The following is a 19,488-nucleotide window of genomic DNA, read 5'->3' as shown; positions in this document are numbered from 1 at the left end:
TCGACTGAATAATGTCAAAATCGACTGAATAATATCAAAACCGACTGAATAATATCAAAACCGACTGCTTAATATCAAAACCGACTGACTAATATCAAAACCGACTGCTTAATATCAAAACCGACTGACTAATATCAAAACCGACTGACCAATATCAAAACCGACTGCCTAATATCAAAATCGATTGCTCAATATCAAAACCGACTGAATAATATCAAAATCGACTGCCTAATATCAAAATCGACTGCATAATATCAAAATCAACTGAGTAATATCAAAATCGACTGACTAATATCAAAACCGACTGCCTAATATCAAAACCAACAGAATAATATCAAAATCGACTGACTAATATCAAAACCGACCGACTAATATCAAAACCGACTGCCTAATATCAAAACCGACTGCATAATATCAAAATCAAATTAGCAGATATAAAACAAAAGTAGGCTACATTTAATCTCTTGTTATTCGCAGGGTTTTGTCGCCATATGATAGGCCCTAGCCCTAGTAATTAGGCCAGTGGTTCCCAACCGGGGGTGAATTCCCCACTAGGGGGGGGAATTTTGCAATTTTTAGGGGGGAATTTGGTTTTAGGAAATGTAAACCTTTTTAAGCCTCGTAAGTTGGCCTACACTAGAGTGTTAAAGAGGAAATTATTATTAGATTAACTTCCGATTATTTAAGCAACTGTGCACTGACATGGATGCAGGCCATCACGTAGGCCTACTTCTTTTTCATTCAAATACTCGATGGCTTTCAAGAGGAAACGTAACCAAACGAGTGTTTGAGCTCATAGACGAGCTTAAATTATTTTTTGACCTTTAAATAAAATTGGAATTTGTTGCATTGCTGAATGATGACAAATGGATTAGGTTACTTGCTTATTTGTTTGGTCCATTGAATTAACTAAATCTGAAAATGCAAGGGAAAAACACCAATATACGGTATATATCCAATCGCCATCTCCGTTCAAAGCAGATTGCGCATCAACAATTCAACATGGGTTATCTGTATCTTTGAGTCATTGAGATATTGGTAGGCTACCATGTGAATTTACAAGCTGTAGGCCTACTGCTTCCATGCTGGCTCAAGGCAGGTTGGAAGTGAGTGATTGATTAATGTCACTGTTATTAGGAGTTGTCTTAAGATACTAGAAGGCTCTGCTGTCCTGGTCGAGGGGGACTACGTTTTGTCTGGCCTCTACCTTTCGACCATCCTGGCTTGGGTGGCCCTTCAAGAAGCAGATGCCAGTACCGCTCAGCACTTAAAGATGCTTTGGTAGTTTTCACCAGCAAGCTTGATAATCGAAAGAGAAAAGTTAGAATGAACAATTCTTTAAAGTCGATGATGATTCTTTAAACATGGTAACATGTTCAAGTTAGAATGAACAATTGAACATGTTACCATGTTTAAAGAATTGTCATCGGTGCTGCTTGTTGACGGCAAAGAACAAGTTCTTCCAGAGTTGGAAAAAGAATTGATTTGCAACATCTCACAGCATTAGAACTGGAATTCATTCGATATTTTCCTGAAGTTTATGACGATGAGCTTGATTTAATAGGAAATTCATTCACATTGTTGATGAAAAACCTTCCAGATAAATTGCAGGATGAAATTTTACAACTCAAAACGGTTTCTTGCGCAAAAGACTTATTCAGAGAAAAATTAATCACTAGATTTTGGCCAATAATGTGTAATTTCTATCCCAAAGTGGCAGAGAAAGCTATTCGAAATATCCTCCCGTTTGCTTTCACTTATTTATGCGAATCAGGTTTTTCAACTCTTGGAAATGAAAACAAAAGAGCGAAACAGATTAGACGTGGAGAATGATATTCGTTGTGCTCTTTCCACTATTCTTCCACCACATTCATGAGTTGTCAAAACAACAAATCACAAGCTTCACACAGACTGTTAAATGCACTGACTCTTATACTGTATTTTGATTGAGTGTATTCTTTGAATAAAATACTTTTTAGCACAATTATTAATTATTAATTAAATTAATTAAATTAATTTAGTATGAAAAGGAATATTAGGCGTACAGGCTAAAAAGCTTATTACTAGCTAGCATTAATTAAATTATTTTAGTATGAAAAGGAATATTAGGCGTACAGGCTAAAAAGCTTATTACTAGCGAAAGTTTAGTTTATTTTCCAAGACTTAGATTAAAATATTAATGTAAACGAGTTTTTAACAAACTAAATTTATAGGGGGGGAATTTAGATTTGAATAACGACTGAAAGGGTCCACCGGTTAAAAAAGGTTGGGAACCACTGAATTAAGCGATTAGTTTTCGTCAATTATTGTAGTAAGAAAACAACAGTGGAGTTGTTACAAACACATCGTCGGTTCGGGAAGGTTGTAATGCTTTCTCTCTGATTTTAATGTTACGTAGATATTGCGTAAATATTTGTCTTGGCAACGTCATGTTTAGGTCTCCTACATTTGTCGCCAGAGTGGCGCTGTTTTAAACTTTCGATACGAATCCTGTGGAATCATGGGACAGCGACTTTCTTGCCCTCTCGCTATGATGTCTGTGTTTTGTTGTTCAACGTAACTTTTATGTATTTAGTAAAGATATGGGCCACTGCTTTCTAAGCGCAGTCGAAAGTGAACGGCGCAAACGGCGCTTTCCATCCATCCTTCAATTTATTTGATCAGTTTAGTAGCTTGATGTGAGCATTGCCATAGCATGTATTCGCACTTTTAGTGCAGCTTCATTTATGGCATGAATATAAACAGTAATAGTTTAGTTCTATCTTTCAGATTTAAGCTCGTTGTAGGTGTTTGCCACAACTATTCGAAATCTCTCTTTTTCTTTGTCTTTAAATACCAATCTCAATTTGATATAGTTTATTTCGAATTTGTCTATTGCAAGGGTACTGTCTTTTTGAGTGGAAACGTTGGAAATTAATAGAAATTATTTGAGAGCATTTCGTTTTGGCACCTACAGACTAAACTGCAGGGATTCTTCATGTATTACGAATCAAGGATTTGGTAAGAGCTGCGAATTTCAGACGAATGTCTGGATAAATTCGTTATTCGAACAGCGTTTTTTGCAACTATCCGCCTAACCTAACCCTATATCAGCAGCATGCAGATACGACCGCTCGACCAGTAACCACGAAAAAAAGCAGACTTAGGCTAGATCACTCTAATTTTGGTTGTCGTATTTTAGGTGTGTCGGAAAATATTGTACGAAACGTTCAGCTTCAATCGATTTGCTTGTTTCAACTGTTATTGCTTGTTTCAGATTAGTTTTGAAAGTATTTTTTGCTTGCTATTATAATCGTGTGCTTTACTGATAATGAGTGTTAAAATTGAAGAAGGCCAAAGGCGTGGTTCCAATATTTACGTACACGAAGGCTTTCGATATTTGTTAAATTACAGTCGAAATGGAAAGATGTACGTGCGATGTACTTTGTACAAATCAAATAACTGCAAAGGTGCGGGTACTTTTGATGCATCGTCATTGAGTATATTGGTTACGAAACCTCATAACCATGATGAGACATTGTATCAAGCTGAAGTTGTTGCTTTGAAAAGCGCTCTCAAAAGGAAAGCTGAGAATGAAACAGGAAGTTTGCGTGAACTTTTCGATAACGAAACGAGAAGTAACCCCTTTGGTGCAAGTATTTCATTCAAGGAAATGGAAAGCTCGATGTCAAAAAGAAGAGCTTCTACAGTGCCCAAAGTCCCTAAAACGATAGAAGACTTTATTGATTCCTTGATGCAAAGCGGGTTTAACACCTACTATCAACGGAATGTTGAGTGCGAAGGAAGTGTGTGTGCCATCCTTCTCTCCAGCGATACCATGAAGAGTGAACTTGAAAATTCGCACACCATACAATTTGATGGAACCTTTTTTACAGTTCCAAAGCTTTTCTTTCAGATGTTTACCATATTTGTCTTCAAAAACAACCATACGCTACCAGCCGTGATATGTTTTATGGTGTCAAAAACGAAGAAACATTATAAGGCAGTATTTTTAGAAATTAAAACAATGGTGCCTTCATTTCAGCCGACAAGGGCCATCTCTGATTTTGAGGCAGCATCACGAGGCGCTATTAAGGAAGTATTTCCCAACATCAACCTTGTAGGTTGTATGTTTCATTACAAACAAGCACTTTGGCGCCAATTGCAACACCATGGTCTAGTCAGTAGTTACTTTTCAAACAGCTCCTTGAAAAATTGGATAAAATGTGCAATGGCACTTCCGTTCGCACCCGCCTCAGATATAAATGCTGCATATGATGCATTGAATGAGCACATCGACATCACTTTACAACCATCAGGATTGCTGAAATTAGAAAAGTTCAAAAAGTATGTTAAATCATACTGGTTAGATAGGGTGCAAGCGATGGAACTCTCTGTATTTGATGTTGACATCGCCACAAACAACGGTGCAGAGTCCTTTCACGCCAAACTAAAGCAGCGTGTGAAAGTAAACAAGCCCAATGTATGGGTCTTTATGAAGAACATTAACAATGTTATAGCTGATTTCGACAACGAATATCAGCGGTTAGCAAATGGGCTGGAAATTTCGCGGCCACGCAGACAGGCTACTCAAGATCTGTTCGATTTGAGAACTGATCTGAAGGAGAAGTTTAGAAGTAATCAGATTACCCTTCTGGAATATATCCAGTCCATATCAGCCAATGAAGCAGATCTAGAAGCAGTTCATCTTGCTTCGAATATTGGAACGGATGTTGTGACAAGTCAGCCATCACAAGAAAAGTGTGTCGTTTGCCTTCAGCCTCGTTCAGCCACATTTTGCTTCGATCCCTGTGGCCACGCTAATGCATGTGAAAGTTGCGCGTCACAGATCGTAGACTTGGGATATCATTGTCCGACATGTCGTGTAACTGTGGCCAAAATAATTAAAATATTTTCATAGTTTTAACGTTGTTTGTGTTTTGTTTTGCATGTTAGATTAGTTTAATGAATGTACTGGGTCAGTAGACCAGCGTCACTTACGATCTATCAATTTTGAAATTGGTTTCGCCCAATTCTAGGCTTCAGCAAAAGGCCGAATTCGTGAAGTCGGATCGAATCTTGGATCGAACCCACAATTTCCTGTTCACAAACTCGGATTTAATCTTTGATTATTGATTCTACTTGTCTTTCATCTCAGATTTAAACAATCTTTCATTAATGAAAGAAGTGGCGAATCAGTGATTAACTTCTAATTTCTGAATAAGCCTACAAAATTGTGGGCTCAATCCGAGGTCGAGTTATAGGAGATGCGATCCGACTTTGTGAATTCGACTTTAAAACAATGATGATGTTCAGGTTGGTCTTATTCGCTATCTCTCGTCGCTGTTTTTTGTGTTGCTCCAATGTTTCTACTTTGTTGTATAGGCTACTTGTGTCTTACCTTATTGTTTTGTGTTTCGTTAAGAACTAATTTTTCATGTTGCTACTAGCAGACACGTACTATCCGAAAAAGAAACGTAATTTTTTCATTACTTACTTTATTTCATTTTTATTAAACCTGCAACTGTATCCGATCATTTTGTACACCCTGTAAATGTTTGGTTTTGCACGTGAAATTCCTTTAATCGTGGCTTGACACTTTGAAGGTTGGGACATAGGCGTAGCCGGGGGGGGGGAGGCAAAGGGGCCATGCCCTCCCAAATTTCTAAGATTTGCCTATCAATGGTTACATTATAGTAAGAAAGTAATGGCTGATGTACCCCGACTTTTGTTCCAGCTTCTCGGTGTTATGGAGAGTTACACATTATACAAGGATCGATAGACTAGGAAGCGACCCGAACGATAGAATGTACAAAGTAAACAAAATCATCCAGTTTCGGTAACTTTTTCAGTATCTGGAAAGCACACGTAAATAAATAACGCGAAATTGTAAGAATATTATACAGAAAAATTGACGAGTAATTCAAGCTAAAAACACTTTTTAGACAATTTAAAAAGTACAATTTGTAAACATTGAAAATCTGCGAAATATTTGTTGCAAAAGTTATTGTAAAACTGTTCAGAAATTAGACGTAATTAAATATTGAGAAACAATGTAGGTTACTCAGATCAATCAGGAAATTAGAGTCAGCATAAGTTTGCCTCCATTGTTTCTCAGTATTTAATTACGTCTGATTTATAAACAGTTTTACAATAACTTTTGCAACAAATGTTGGGCAGTTTTTAATGTTTCACAAATTTTACGTTTTATAATGTCTAAACAGCGTTTTTAGTCTTATTTACCAGTCACTTTTTCCCTATAATTATATTCAAGGCCGTATTAAGGGTTTATGGGGCCCTGGGCTGAGCTGAAAGTGGGGGCCCTTATCAAGTGACATTTTTTGCTAAAAAAGGTTATCGATCAATGACACTAAAAGCATTTCTCAGCAGCTGGGGGCTCTGCCTTCAAACCCAGAGTTGTGTGTATCGTGTAGTTGGTACTGTGCTTTTGCTGCGATTGGGATCGAAAAAAGCGATTAAACAAGAACATTATTTTTAGAACAACAAAATGACATAATTTGTTCAATGCTGACTTCATTAGAGGGGTGCAAACTCTCAAACTTACCCGAGCGCAATACTCTCAAACTTACCCGAACTTACCCGATTCTCTAGGTAGGCTACGCCACTGTTCTCTAGTTGTCTTTTTGAAAGCAAAACCAATCATTTTAGAGCAGATCAACAAATGTATCCATTTGTGAGATAGGTTATTACTGTTCAAAGTGAACTTGATTCTTTCTCCACAATTTTTAGTGGCAACATTTTCAATACAAATTGCTAATAGGCGATTGTTGATAGATAGCCTACTGTACGATAACATGTTCATTTTGTGCAATATACTGTTCAAAACAAACAATATTGTCCCAAGAAAATTGTGAGGAAAAACCTAGTTAATTTTCAACAGTACAGTATTTCTTCGGAAAAGATTTATTTTCTGGTTGAAAAGCAAATTTTGGAATGACAATAAACTTTTAGTGCCTGGTGTGAATGGTGTCGAATACTTAAACACAAAACTGTTGAGATACAGAGCGATCAAAGTAAGCTTAATCGTTTCACAAAAACACTAAACGTTTTGTTTTTGGCGCAACTTTACGTATGAACTGTGAATTGTTTGTCAGCTTCACACGATAAAAACAAAATCATATTCATAGGAGTAGGCTATAGGCAGGGCCGGATTAACCATTAGGCTAATAAGGCTATAGCCTTAGGCCCTGGAAAAATTCGGCCCTCAATTATTTTTTTAAGGTTAAATTTTTGTAAAGCTGGTAGTGATACAGATCCAGTACAGTAGGCCTACAGTTTTTGCTTAAAAACGAATGACTGAGTTGAGTCAATACATATGAAGAGCCCATTTCCAATACCACGTAAGCGCCACTTTTATCGAAATTGAGTTTAGAGCAGGGCTTTTCAACCGGGAGCCGTTTGTCGGAGGGTTGCGAGGCGCTTGAAATTCCAGTGTATTGTTTTCAATTCTTTTTTGCCAGAAAAGATTAAAAACTGCGTTTTTTCGCAATTGAGCGTTCCTCTACTTGAGGTTATTATATCGTTTAACAACGCTATGGTAAAAAAGCAAAATTATGTAGAATCCTATGCAAAATATAGATTTCTCAGTATCGTTTTCAACGGCATTAAAAAAATTAGTGTCGGCTATTTTGGAAGTTCTTTTAGCAACATGTGCACGCATTGACAAACTTGATAGCCTAGTTATACAGTATATCTCACTGAAATTGATTTAAATAAATCCATAAAAGATTGCAATAAACTCAACCGGTGAAAGTGCGAAAACGTAGATTATTCTCATTATTTTTTCCCTATAATCTATCTATCCAAGCTTGATAGAAAATGGAAATAACAATCGGAGGAAATATAATAAAAGCCGTAGGCCTAACAACATCGCAAAAAAACGTTTTTCGTTTCGGAAGTATACGTTGGAACAGCAAAACTAAACATAACGGGATGTCGGCATGAATCGAATTTGGTAAATTTTGCATTAAATATGCTTTTGTTGAATACTTTTAAGGGGGGTCGCAAGACTCCATTGATTGCACTGAGGGGGTCGCGGTAGAAAAAAGGTTGCAAACTCCTGGTTCAAAGTGTCATTAGGTAGAGTATTGCCATAGGTAGCCTACCTACTATCGAGTTGTCACGAGCTTAGTTGGCGGAAAGCGACGAATGGAGGTTTGATCATAGTGCTGTTTGCTTATGGCGTCATAAACATTTGTCATGTTTTAGATCAAAAAAAATTGTTTGGAAAAGTGGATTTTATGTTGCTGAAATTTATAGCGACTTAGCTTAATTATTACGGTAACTTGGTTTGCCAACTAAGCATTTTTTGTCGTGATGTGCTTGGATGGGCGATGCCTTAAACAAAGTATTGTTAATCGCTTAAAGTCAAAACATTTGGCCCCCCAAAAATTTTGGGCTGGCTACGCTATGGGGTTGGGGGGATGTCAATTCAACTTTTTTTGTATCAACAGTTGTATCTTTGAAATCACTGAAGCTACGACTACGAGATTTCTTGACTTTTCCTAAATATTATTCAGCTACAGCATATTAAAATAATTTCAATAATTTTGATCAAATACATTATCTTTTAATATAATACGGTATTTTCAGCACCTACCTCAACATTAAATAATAATCACAGCTGGACTAGTTTTCCAAAGTTGGAACGAAAACAAACAATAGCGAGAAAGTAGATTAAGTCTATTTTTATCAGACAGTTTTCTAGGAAAACTGTAGGCCTACTAATCCGCTATACAAGTGCAATTCTTCCATTGTCTGCAGGGAGGAGCAAGGGATAATTGCTTTATCGCATTAGCCTAACGCGAGCAAAAGCTTGGGCTGGACTTTCTATTGTACACCAATTGGGACTTTGATCTTTTAAGCAACTAGTCGATTTTGATATTGTTCAGTCGATTTTTGATATTAATCCGTCGGTTTTGATATTAAGCGATCGATTTTGATATTAGGCAGTCGATTTTGATATTATTCAGTCGGTTTTGATATTAAGCAGTCGGTTTTGATATTATTCAGTCGATTTTGATATTAGGCAGTCGATTTTGATATTAGGCAGTCGATTTAGATATTAGTCAGTCGGTTTTGTTGGTAGGCAGTCGATGTTGATATTAGTCAGTCGATTTTGATATCAAGCAGTCGATTTTGATATTAGGCAGTCGATTTTGATATTGTTTTGTCGATTTTGATATTAGTCAGTCGGTTTTGATATTATTCAGTCGATTTTGATATTAATCAGTCGATTTTGATATTATTCAGTCGGTTTTGATATTAGGCAGTCGATTTTGATATTATTCAGTCGGTTTTGATATTAAGCAGTCGGTTTTGATATTAGTCAATCGATTTTGATATTAAGCAGTCGGTTTTGATATTATTCAGTCGATTTTGATATTAGTCAGTCGATTTTGATATTAGTCAGTCGATTTTGATATTATTCAGTCGGTTTTGATATTATTCAGTCGGTTTTAATATTATTCAGTCGATTTTGACATTATTCAGTCGATTTTGATATTATTCAGTCGATTTTGATATTAGTCAGTCGATTTTGATATTATTCAGTCGGTTTTGATATTAGTCAGTCGGTTTTGATATTATTCAGTCGATTTTGATATTAGGCAGTCGATTTTGATATTATTCAGTCGATTTTGATATTAGGCAGTCGATTTTGATATTAGTCAGTCGATTTTGATATTAGTCAGTCGGTTTTGATATTAGGCAGTCGATTTTGATATTAGGCAGTTGATTTTGATATTATTCAGTCGGTTTTGATATTATTCAGTCGATTTTGATATTAGGCAGTCGATTTTGATATTATTCAGTCGATTTTGATATTAGTCAGTCGGTTTTGATATTAGTCAGTCGGTTTTGATATTAGTCAGTCGATTTTGATACTGTTCAGTTAATGATGTAATTGTATTAGATAAGGTCTTGTGCAGTCAATGTGTAGTTTCTGTTGCTGTGATAATAAGTTGTATGTTCTTAAAGTATTTGATGATATATGTCATTGTGCGATGTAGATGCGTTGTTGGTACTATTGCGGGTGATGATCTTATGATACTGATTTTGTTCTTAAGCCGTTGTTGAGTTCCTTCCAGTGGCGATATTGCTACGATTGTGTGATCGTTCCAACAATGAAGTAAATCAAGGCAAATGATATAAATGCGACACTGATCTATTTCTCTTGTTGATTTTCTGGCGCGTTCCCTATTTATCGACATCACAATTCCAGTTTTTCCCGTTAACTGACTTTCTTTAACTAATTCTCTCCTCACCATTATACCCGTAGAACCAGAATCACGTAAAACTTTTACCTATTTGTTTCCAACTGTTCCATTCACTACTGGTAGGTAATATTCAGGTATTATTTTTTCGTAAGCATCTTCTTTTGCCTTCTTTCCCGTTTTCTTCTCCAACTGATCATCTTCATCCCATCTCTCATCCCCAAGCGTGGGTTCAGGAATCATTAACGCACAACCGCATCGATAAACGTCCGTGTCTTTATCTTTTCCAGACTGATTGGATAAGGAAAACGACTTGTCCTTGCATTCCTTCGCTTCGTGGCCTTGCCTATTGCAACGATTGCACCACTTCCTCGATTCCTGATGATTTCTGTTAGTTTTCCTCCGGCAGTTAACAGCCTTATGACCTAAGCCATTACAATTAAAACAACGTACTTCTCTTGGAACAGCACCTCCTTTAAAATTATTTGTTTGCTCCTCGTCATCATCGAATGATATCATCTCTTCGGTCGACAACTTCTAATCATGGGCTACTAAATACTGTTCCGCCACACTGGCTATGTCTTCTAGAGTCTTTGGACTTCTCTCCATTAAATAAACAGACAGATCTTTTGAACATGAATCTGTGAATTGTTCCTTAACGATAAGGTTTGCCAATCCGTCCAATGATAGTTCGGCCCCGAAAGTTCAAACCATTTTAACAAAAGGTTTCTTAAACGTTCAATAAGTTGACCTGGGCTTTCGTGTCGTTCAGGCTTTGCCTCACGGAATCTTTGACGTATCCATGCTCGGTAAAATTGTATCGCTTTAACAGAGCTAACTTCAATCTGTCGTAGTTCATGGCCTCTTCTTGCGAAAGTCTTGAATATACATCAAGAGCTTGTCCCGATAATGACATGCTTAGCTGGGTAGCCCACGTCGACTTCTCCAATTTGGCTATTGCAGCATATCTTTCAAATCTATTAGCAAGTAACTATCTAACTCATCTTTTTCCTCAACAAATGATGGCAAATCTGGACGTCTAACTTGCGCCACTATAACATTTCGAACATTATCGTTAGTAGAATTAGATCGCTCACCATTGTCCAGTTTTTGTTTTTCTAAATCAAGCCTTAACTTGTCCAATTCATATTGCGCTCTTGTTTCTTCAGCTTCTGCTTCGTACTGCCGTTGTGCACGTTTTTCTTCAGCTTCTGCTTCGCGTTGTGCTCGCTTCTCTTTAGCTTCTGCTTCGCGTTGTGCTCGCTTCTCTTCAGCTTCTGCTTCGCGTTGTGCCCGCTTCTCTTCAGCTTCAAGTTCAAGTCGTGCTCGCTTCTCTTCAGCTTCAGCTTCACGCTGTGCTCGTTTTTCTTCGGCTTCAAGTTCTGCTTTCCTTATTTCACGAGCAGCTCTTCTATCTTCTCTTTCGTCAGCTTCTCGCTGAGCTTTTTGGTCCATTATCTTGTGATACTCTTCCATCACAAACTGAGACTTTTCATTGTCACTCAGCCCCATTCGTTCAGCCATGCTCCGTAAGTCTTCAATCATCTCATGTTTGACGGTATCCGCCATTTTGACAGCTTGTTGTTAATTTATTATTCTTTCAATAAATCTTTCGGTATTCTTCGGTATTCGGTTAAATATTCCCGGACGAGCCCCCAGAATGTCACGATTTCTTTCTATCTCTTACCAGGAAAGAGACTTGGAAAGGTTCAATGACGTAGTTTAATGGGTATAACCGAAAAGCAGTCAATTAAATTCACGGATAGTTCTACTAGTGAAATGATATTCTAACTTCTTGAAGGACTTTAACGAACGGCTTCTCTTCTAACTCTAATTTCGAACACAATTTATATCAGCACCAATTCTCATCTACTTGTATTCAAATACTTCAAGTCTCAATCACCAATAATTTCTGCACCAACTACCAATCCACAACTCATAACACAACTCTCATAATCAACTCATAATAATCATCATAATAAATTACACCACTATTTATAGAAGGTTGTTTCGGTCTAGTAACATCGAGAAGGTTACGTAATGTCACATTGTTCTGTCAAGTTGCAATAAATGTCAACAAGCAGAAGCTTAAAGAAGTCTAAAGAATGTCACATTCGCAAGAAGATTCTTACATAATAACGATTTCGCAATCGGACATTTACTGATAAACAACCTTATGACGTCATGACAAACGACGCTCAGAAATTATGAAAAACAACAGAACATTCCAGATTTGCATGCTTACAGACGATTCTGGAAATGCGTTACATAATACAGATTTCTCATTCAAAGGTTACTTCAGGTCAATACCCGATAATAACACATCGCTCAAAATTCCATAATGAAAACAGCACATTCTGTCAATACGCAAAGCAGCCCGACGCGAAGCCTTGCACATTGATTGTAACAGGGGTTTTAAAGGGGATTTTTGTAATTTTTATGAAAAGTTGTTGCTAAGCAACAGCGAATAACTTTCAAGACGTTGATCAAAAAAGATTTTTATGCATATTTTTGATATCAGCATTGAAAACTTATGTAGAAAAGTCACAATATAGCCTAGAAGAAAACAAAAGAAAGTCCGGGGATTGGGGAGGTCTATTAAACAGTATGTACAAATTTTCCTGCTATAAGTTACCTGCTGTGAAATATAATTCTGCTTAATTTACCTACGATTCAAAAAACGTGATAAAGTTCTGTATGCTGCAAGTTTCCAGACAACTTACTCTATCGGTATAGCCTACTACTTAATGGTGTTTTTTGAAAGCTTTTTGAATTGATCATAACAGTCTAGCAAAATAAGTAACTTAGGCCTACGTTATACAACTACACATGCAATGTATTTAAAAACGAAGTTACATTAAACCGGGTCCATGACTTTGTGATTAAACTGTTCGCCTCTGAATCGGTGGGCACAGTAGCGTTGGCAGGGGAGTCTAGGGGATACTTTTGGACCGAGACCGGAATCTTTTCAAGGGGCTTACAAACATATAAAAAAAAACACAGCGTCTTATTTCGATATAGAGCTTTTTCTTACAGATGTCTTGACTTAGGGGCCAGGGATCTCATTGTTACCGGGTCCAAAATATCGTCTCAACGGCCCTGCCAACAGAGCTTCCGAGAGAAAGTAACATGATAAGATACATTAAGAAATTCGGAAAAAAAGTTACATCAAATAGCTTTCTTTACTTTCGTCATTTAGCGAAAGTGCCGTGTGTGTTTTTCTCAACTGTTACCTTTTCTGCATGAAATTGAATTTGTTTGAAATATCGGTTTTAGTAATGTAGCCTCGTCTCTGCATGCGAAACTCTCCAGACTGGGAATATCAACTTTGAAGTAGCTAACCGTCACGTCAAATGGACTGTTAATTCTCTATTTCAAATAAAAAAGCTGTTTAAGAAGGAACATTTTTGTTTGATGAAGTTGTTAACTTGAGTCCTGCAAGTACAAAAAACTACTCCTTTAAAGGCATAACGGTGGACCAGTTCAAAGCTCGACGTAGTCGTAGAGTCTATCCTTCTTTTGATCGTAATCGGTTTATTCAAGCTTTAATTGACAACATTGGAAGCAGGATGGTGGACACCAACAATGAAAATTCTGTGAAGAGCTAGCTTGGAAATTATTGTACCAGAGTTATGGCCTGCTGCAATGGAAGTTCCATGGCAAGAAAGAGAGCAGAGATTACGAGAAATAGATGAGAGATTTCATGTCATCACTCCTATTTCCGATTGTACGTTGACAATCCTTGCCATATATCAGATACGATAAATTTGCTCAAGAACGTAGTACTAAATATGATTGCTTTAAGTTCTGCTGAAGTCGAACGTGGAACGATCGGCTGTAGAATGATACTCATTACTCAAGTTAAGCATTCTAAGCTGCCAACATTGAATGAACTCAGATCTGTGTAAAAACTGTTTGCTGGCTAAAATCAAAGACTGTCGTGGTGCTTATATAACGTAGGCTACCGTAGCCCATAAAACCAAAGACCTAGCAGACAGGCTATTTGTTTTGTATAATCTCGTTTGCACCAACTTGGAATATGCTTTTGCCGTATTTGGAGTTACATGAGATTTTAGTGTAACTGTCACATTGGCAGCTTATTGGGGCCTACTAGCAAAGCTGCAAATACAAGCGCTCATTTCAAGAAATTCATTTCCTCACTTTCCTACAGTCAATTTTTTTGCAAGTTTGCTTAGAATTGGCTCATACAAATAGGCCTAAGTTTACAATTAAATCAAGAGATTGGAAATAGGAAATAGCTCATGCAAAGCGAGTTTCAATTGTAGGCCTACGCAGAAAAAAAAAAAGCAAAAGAGATTGCAGTGTAGCAAGATTACATAATTATACATACTTTGTTTATATCAACACAGCTAGGTGTTAATAGAGCCCCCTCCCCAAATAAAATGCTAGGAATACACCCCTGCATGCGACATATGCCTTTTTTCTCAATAATAAATTTTTGCTAATAACTTACTCAGGCTACTTCAGACTTACGCAACTTTAATTTTCAACAAAATTGTCTTTTAGCCTACTTCACAGTGTAGATTCAAACGATCTGTTATAGCCTGATGCTTCAGGTTCTTTTTGGCAATATCAAATTACACTAGCTTTCGGAACACAGTTCCCTGGTCATGTGCTATGACGAATGGTGTTGAAGTCAGTGAGTGGTTCTTTAAAGTGGCTCTTTGGTTACAAAATTGTCTTATCCTACATCACAGAAAATTCATTGGCATGTCCAGTTGCCCATATTCTTCAAACCTTCTCATGTTTTAATTATCCCAGTCACAATTCCGGAAAACAAGGACAACGTTAAGGACAGTGGCGTAGTGTAATTGATTTGATTGAGGGGCACTCAAGAAATACAAATATTTAACATGAAAATTTTGTCTTAGGCAACTTGTGATCTATAGCCTAACATTTCAAACTTTACCCATTATCCAATAAGTGCATGGGCATTAGACTAATCCTGGCCATTTTCACTTTTTGAATTTAGCCTATTTGCAGCAATGCCAGGCCTATAACTTTGCAATTTGCAACAATAATAAAATATGGAAAACACGAAGAAGAGTCAATACAGAGAAATATGAAAACACATGCAAACTTTGGCCAGGGGTTACTATATACCAGTCCCAGGTATACAAGTTCTCTCATTTTCGCAAACCATCAGTTTTTCCCGATTAGTTTTCTTTTTTCAATTTATCTTTCGACTTAGTTGTGTGATGTTCTAGGTTTTTCCTTTGTAATCATGCTCATGATCAGAGCTGCCAGATTGTTCAGTAAATTTAATCGAAATTACATTTTTGGTTGAAGACGTTTGTAAACTTTTTTGGTTTAATGGGCAATGTATTGTACAATCTGATGCAACTGCAATTCACTGTCCACGAATATCCTATCTCACGCAATGTTTGACCGGTCTTTCGTGTAGCCTATAGGTCTATTCTACAAAAAGAATTTTCCGTGGATTTACAAGATTACCTCCGGGATTACCTACACCACAATAGGCTATTTGTTGTAGTGGTTTACTTTTACTCTGCACCAGAACAGTAGTTCAATGGTGATATTAACTTTTGCAAATATTTTACACCTGTGTTACTGTTAGTACAGCGTTTTGATTGTTTGTCATATTGTTAGCCAGCATTATAAGATAACTTTCTGAACAATTACTAGTTTAGCGCTTGTAAGTTGAGCCAGAATCGTTATTGGCTTGCAAACAAATAGTCTAATCACGCACCGTTGTAATTTGCACCGTACTGATTCATAATTTTAGTCTATTTCATTGAAAACACCCTTTGATTGCTTTTGCTGAAACGTGACAAATCGCAATAAAGTAGCCTAGAGGTGTTTAAAGAAAATTGGGCTAAGGACTTTAATTCATCAACCTAAAAGTGAATTCTTGTTGTTAAATTGAAAAATAATCCGAACCCTTCAGTTATTTAAAAATTGCCACCTAGTGCTGTACAGCAAACATCTTTTAAACACAGATATCTTACCAACAACTCACTCAATTTCAATTAAATTGCAACACAACGTTTGCATCTAAAACTAAAGCATGGGTTTCCAAACTTTTCTCCTGGTGGGCTAAGTTTAATAATGCGGAAGAGCCCGAGGCCACAAAATATCTGATAATTTTATTGTTTTGCTTGAAGGAAGGTGCATTATAAAGTAACATTATGTTATATTTAATGTCATTTTTATTGAACGAAGAAATATGCCGATTTAAGTATTTGTTATATAAGTTACTTATCACCTGATATGATGAGGTTATAGGAAATAAGTTATTTGCTTTTCCACTATAAATTGAAAAATCCAGAATTTTTTGTAAAATGCAGCTGCATTAATGTCAAGAATGAAACTGACGTCTTGATTTCAATACGCAGGTCAAATTTAGTTAAAGGTAAACAAGCATAAAAAATATGTTGAGTCACATAAGCTCAATGTTCTTTTGCAACACGTTCGCATTTCTGGCTTTTTTTATCGAGCTGATAGTAAAAAACACAAGGAAAATAAGTTGGTGTTGAATTTGGCACTGGGTGTCGCTGTGAAGCTCAATTAGCTGCAAGTGAGCTGGAGCTTCATCAGGGTTCACACAAACAGAAGTGAATAGCAATAAGTCCCTTTTAATTATCGATACGCCATATTCCAAAAGCGGTCGTTGAATTCGCTGCCAAGGAAATGAATGAATGCTCGCTTATCATTCATTACTAATAGATTGTTTGGGACAACAATAGTTGATTTCGCAATAGTGATTTTAACTTTTCTCTATGGCTTTCCTCTTCTCTGAAAAAATGCTAATTTAATTATTATTTTTGCAATAATGCTAGTTTTAATTGTATATTTCCTGGAATCTGCGGGTCAAAAATAACACGTTGTAAAAGAACAGGCCATACAAAAACGTATTGTGGGCCGACTTTGGACGTCGTCGATCTAACTAAAGCAAAGCTTCAAGTCAGGATATATTGGTAGGCTATCGTAACAAAAAACAGTTTTGCATTTTTTACTGAAATTTTTTACGTGGTAATTATCAACAAACAGCTGAGAAGAGTGTTATAAAAAAAGCGATTGGAGTCTCTCTTTGTGATAGTAGCGTGCAATATATTAGGCCTATAGCTAGTACCGGTATTGAAAATTTGGCAAGAGTTTGGCTGAAAAATCTGTTCAAATTTTAAAAAAAGTTAAAATAACATTTTGCCGCATTTTGTAAAAAACACAAATGGCTTTGCCAAAGAGGTATGGAGCCCATTTTAAAACCTCTAAAAACGCCTAAAATTTACGCAACACCGTTGTAAAATGAATGGACAATTGGACCGACCATTACGAAATCGCTCGAGAAAAACTGATCATTTTGAAAAGTTTTTGCGTAGGTGTCCTAAAATTTATGTTAATTTTAGAAATAAAAACTAAAATTAATGCAACACGACCTCTTTGTCTTAACTATATCATACCTTTCGTTTCATTTCTAGCACTCATTAGGCATATTGTTTTACTGTAGTTAACACCGAAGTCAATTTTTTATCGACTTTTACGCAGAGGATAGTAAAAATGAGACACAAATAGTCCTTCAGTGAAATTTACAGGGTCCAAATCGTCACCCTATATGGTGAAGGATTATCTGAAATCTCTCACACTCGAGCGATGTTTGCAGTTCATCAGGTACGGTAGTTAAGAAGTTTTATTACTGCTCGCTCGTATAACCTGAAGAGGAAAGGAACACCCAAAGACCAGCGTCGAGATAATCGCCCAATGAATCAGATAGCCGACAATGAGTTCTGTCCGCCCCGCTAGCTTAGTGATTACGCTCTTGGCTCAAAATCAAGCGGCGCAAGTTTGACTTTCGCAGTGTGCGCTGGAGCAACGCACTTTCAGGACTGCTCTCCATTCAGCGGCACCTAGTGAATGGAATAATTCCCCGACAACAACACTTCAACAATCGAAAACTTCATTCTGCCAATCTCGGTAACCGGCCCTGCGCCAAGACCCTCTACATTACAAGTATGCGAAGCTACCAGGAATTGTCAGTCCGAGGATAAAGATTCATAACCAACCAATCATGCGGCTATCTCTGGTGAGTTCTTATTCCGGTCGCATAACTCGGAACTGGTTCTTGGAGCTCCTTATTCTGAAATGGACATCTCTACAAGAGTTGGATCAAATATAATTGCATGTAACTAATTACACAATTTCATGTAATTGAGACTTTTGTGTGATTGTAATTTTAAAATATTTCGGTCCAAACTGCAAGTGACACGCATTATACGAGTACTTTTGTTGAAGCGCTAGTTGGGGGTCTAAAAGGGACTTGTATATTGTAAGGTAATCTTTATCAAATGCAATCCAACTAGTTGATAAAATTGAACTATAAAAAATTATCGATGAGCGTAAAATGTGTAATTTATTACCGTACATTAGAAAGTAATTGTACAATTTTAGAACAATGTAATTGTAATGTAAAAAACCTTCAATTATGGTGAAAGACCGTCAACCAAGCTAAAGTTAATCCTTGCTCAGTATGAGAGAAAAGAGTTGACAGCAACTCCATAAAATGTAATTTCTGCAATGAAAGAGTTCGCAAAAGATGTACCGGAATTAGCCAACGTCAAGTGAGAATAAAAGACTTCGAATGCAAACGTTGTCAAGGGAAGGTAAACGAAAGACACGAAGGGACAGTCACTCTAGATAGGGATAAACTGAATCAGATTGAAACGTCTTGCTACCTAGATGTCCTATGGATGGAAGAATGCAAAATTCTATATCGAGAATGAGAGCTGGTTTGGAAAACATTCAAGTATCGAGGATTCTGTGTGGAAGTGCTTTCCCAGAAAATGAACGGCTTTCCTTTGCATATAAAGTATGCGCAAGAAGTGCAATGATGGGCCACGAGGATTGCAGGTTTAAACAAGTTTGAGAACGCTTCAAATGACGTGTACAAAAGCTGTGAAGGATATAATTAGAAATGAAAGCATTCGAGAGATGACAGTAGAAAGCATCAATGAGATTTTTAGAAGCCACCGTTTGGGCATGTGGAACGTATGTCCAATTGTCCGATATGACAAAGAACATTTCTGTCCAGGGAAAGAAAGTGGGAAGACCAAAACAGATGGCTGAAATTGGTTCGAGACGACATCAGTGCAAGAATCCTGTATAGAACCAACCCTAACAATAGAGAAATATGGCGAAAGAGCCACAAAATCTGGCGGACCCCTGCAAGCGTGTACAAACGCCAGGTCTCATCCACTGAAGAGACGAACAGATAATGATGAACGTAATTGAATAAAAT

This window comes from Aplidium turbinatum, chromosome 6 (assembly GCF_918807975.1).
Source record: "Aplidium turbinatum chromosome 6, kaAplTurb1.1, whole genome shotgun sequence".
Lineage (NCBI taxonomy): Eukaryota > Metazoa > Chordata > Ascidiacea > Aplousobranchia > Polyclinidae > Aplidium > Aplidium turbinatum.
The sequence above is the reverse complement of the archived record's forward strand: the minus strand, read 5'-3'. Positions refer to the sequence as shown.